We start from the raw sequence: 3,596 nt of genomic DNA, 5'->3' as shown, positions 1-3,596 counted from the left end.
ATCCTTTATCCACTGCACCGCCTAGCTACCCCTGCTTATAGCTTTTTACCTTGAGATATGAAACCTCCCCCAACCCCAACCCCAACCCCCCCCCCCCAACAAATGATCAGCAAATGCCAGTGGCTTACTGTTGTCTCTGGGATCAAATATAAATTTCTCTCTTTGGTATTTAAATATGTCTCATAGAAACCACAAACTAGATACTACAAAATAATCACAGCACTTATAATTTAATTAGATCTATAGTTGCAGTCCAGTTTGGCCAGAGCATAGGTTTCTTTTATTAATTCATCCATCCATCCAGCCAGCCAGCCAGCCATCTATCCATCAGATATTTATTAATGTATATTGTGAGTTAAGGCTGTAAAAATGGTTTGATTTAGATTCAAGAGAACTTTGAATGCTAGGTTAGGGAAACTGGACTTTATTCTGTAAGTAGCAGAAATCACTAAAGGTTTTTCAGCAGAGGAAAGACATGATCAAAGGAATGACTTCAGAAGATTTTTCTGGAAATGTGTACAAAATGAATTTTAGAGAGGATTTTTAGCTGAAGGGAAAAACGACCGATTAGAAAACTATTTTATTACTCCAAGATAGAGGTAATAAGGGCCTGAAGCAGAGTGGTTCTAGTAGGAATGGGAAGAAAGTTGGTACTATTTGTATGGCATTGGTGTTTCCTTTAGAAATTACAGTAGGAAACAAGAATTCCAAAGCTTCCTTGGAAATCATGCCAGTGACATCTGTCCTTTGGTTTGGGGATGAAGAAAATGTCATTTAATCTATTCTTCTGCCTTTAGTAAATATTTCTTTAATCTATCCTAGTCAGATAAGGCTTTCCTCTTTTAAAAAATATCCAGAGATATCCAACCTTCTTTATAACATATTCCTTCCCTAAAAGCCTCCTATAAAGGAATTTTTTCCTTATATCTATCCTAGGTCTTTCAGGTTGGAGTTCAAATTTGTTTCCTCCTTTTCTAACTCTAAGGCTTTGGGTGAAATTGCTACCAATAAACATTAATCGATTTTATGTGACAATGGAGTTGAAAAGAGATTAATTTTCATCACCATAGTGATTCTTCATATGTTTGAATCACTCCCCAGCCTTCTCTTCTTTTAACTAAATAATGTCTTTTCCTTTCATCTTATTCTTTAGATCTTATTTCACAACCTTTAATCATCCTTATGGTACTGCTCTGAACCTTCTCCATATTCCTAAGTTGTGGATGAGAGAAATATATATATATCCTTCATTTATACAAATGAAGAAATGAGGTAATCTCTCTGAACCTCAGGCATCTCTCAGATGTCCTCCTAAGTTACAGAAAGATTATAATTTGCCTAGGGGGAGGAAGGTCATGTGCTTGTGTAAATCTCATCCACAATGAAACAGTGATAGCTGATAAGTGTCATGGGCACATTGAAACCTAGGTCTTCCTGATTTGAAGTACAACACTCTTATCCTCTATATACTGTCATGATGACTTTTTGTTGTGGAAAACTATTAAAATTCAATGAAAACAACTGTGTTTATATCATGAAGTAGGCAAATATCATGGAAAGAGAATTGCCCAGAATTGGATACCAGTACTACCATTGCCTAGCTGTGTGACCTTGGGCAAATCACTTCATCAATGTTGACTTCTTTTTTTTCTTTTCATTTGTATAATAAAGAGTATAAACTAGACACAAAACCCTAGTGTGATGGCAATCTGAGAAATTTTCAATGTTAGCAATATTTCTGTGTGTCAAAATTATTTAATATGTGGTGAATTTTCCAGTATGAAAATGGCCTTATTTTCCTTCATTTTGCTTTAAAATTTCCCTACTTCCATGTTATCTTAATGATCTTCCATTCCTAATCTGCCCCTCTCACCTCCTCCATGGCAAGATTAATTGGAACTGGCTGAGCTTGAAGTCAACTAGTAAATCAACAAATTTAGTGAATGCCTACTATGTGCTAGGCATTACATAGATCCCGGAGATATAATGACAATAAAAAAACAGTCCTCGCCCTCAAGGAGTTTTCTGATGGGCTCTGACACTCCTTTTTAGTTCTAATATTTGAAAAAATAAGCAACTTTCTGTTTCTCTCCAGCTCTGGGATTCCCTTTAGCTAGCTTTATTTACAAGTCTTAAAATACTAGAAATAAAACAAAAACTTTCCATCTTTTGTTGAATTTTTAAATTTTTTTAAAATTCAATTTTACTTTATTTTCAAGTCTGCATTCTCTCCCTCTTCTTCTCCTATCCCTTTCCTCCTACTTCTCAATAATTTTTTAAAAATATACCTCAATCTGAGTCTACTACCTCTTTATTTGAAGGTGGGTAGCATGTTTCATCATGAGTTCTCTGAAATTATAGTTGGTCATTGCATTGATCAGAGTTTCTAAGTCTTCCAGAATTTTTCATCTTTACAGTGTTATTGTTATTGTATAAATTGTTCCCCTAGTTCCATTCACTTCACTTTTCATCAGTTCATACAAATCTTTCCATGTTTCTTTAAATCTGTCCCCTTCATCGTTTCTCACAGCACAGTAGTGTTATATCACATTCATATCTTATTTTGTCACAACAGATACAAAAAGTACATTGATATTACCATTTTAAAAAAAACCCTTTGATAACAGAACTCCTCTTTGACAGACTTAGCCTGGGCCTTAATGACTTGGAGGAAGAACTGGTCACCTTAGCATTGTGCTGGTGGTACCTGCTGAAAGTGGGTGGTGGTGTACACTAATATTTTGAGAATGTGCCAGGGCACAGACCATTAGAGCAGTTCAGGAGAGAGGGAATCCATATTCTGGAATGTTTTCTTTGTTAGAGCTGCATGAGGAAATTGCCTAGTCAAAGAGCCTAGGTTCAGAAGTCAGGAGATGTGTGTCCTGGTCTCATCTCTCCACTGACCCTTTGTGTGACTTTTGGCAAATCACATCACTGTGGGTTTTAATTTCCTCAACCATGAGATGTTTGTTGAATGAATGATTAAAAGAAGGGGATAGGTTTATTGTCTCAAACTCAAATTTTACATTTGCTTCAAGTTTATATTACTAATCTATTTGTACTCTCTTCCTTAGTAAACTATAAATTCCTTGAAGAGAGGTACTGAATCTTATTTCATCTTTGTATGCCTTGCATTTGACACAAGGTCTTGGACCAAGTTGATGCTTAATATTTATTAGGGTTTATTGATTTTATTTGTTGAACAGAATCTAGCTCAACCCTCACATTTTAAAGATGTGCAAAGTGAGGTAAAATGATTCACCCTTTAAACAGGATGCGTTCAGAAAAACCTGGAATGACTTACATGAACTGATACAAAGTGAAGTGAGCAGAACCAGGAGAATATTATACACAGTAACAGCAGTATTATATGATGAAGAATTGTGAATGACTTAGTTATTCTCAGTAATACAATGATTCAAGACAATCTCAAAGGCCTCATGATGAAAAATGCTATCTGGCTCCAAAGAACCGATTTTGTCTAAATACAGACTGAAGCATATTGTTTTTCTTTCTTTCCTTCTTTCCTTCCTCCTTTTCTTTCTTCCTTCCATCTTCCTTCCTTCCTTCCTTCCTTCCTTCCTTCCTTCCTTCCT

General features: G+C 35.6%; 1 protein-coding gene across 2 annotated transcripts in view; it reads left to right on the top strand.

Moving 5' to 3' along the window:
- SGK2 (SGK2, serine/threonine kinase 2) overlaps positions 1 to 3,596 on the top strand; it is a 55,747-nt gene that overhangs the window by 44,755 nt on the left and 7,396 nt on the right. The window lies entirely within an intron of this gene.

This window comes from Vombatus ursinus, unplaced genomic scaffold (assembly GCF_900497805.2).
Source record: "Vombatus ursinus unplaced genomic scaffold, bare-nosed wombat genome assembly UNPS02014785.1, whole genome shotgun sequence".
Classification (NCBI taxonomy): Eukaryota; Metazoa; Chordata; class Mammalia; order Diprotodontia; family Vombatidae; genus Vombatus; species Vombatus ursinus.
Note: the sequence above shows the minus strand (reverse complement) of the source record. Positions and strands in the feature narration are given on the sequence as shown.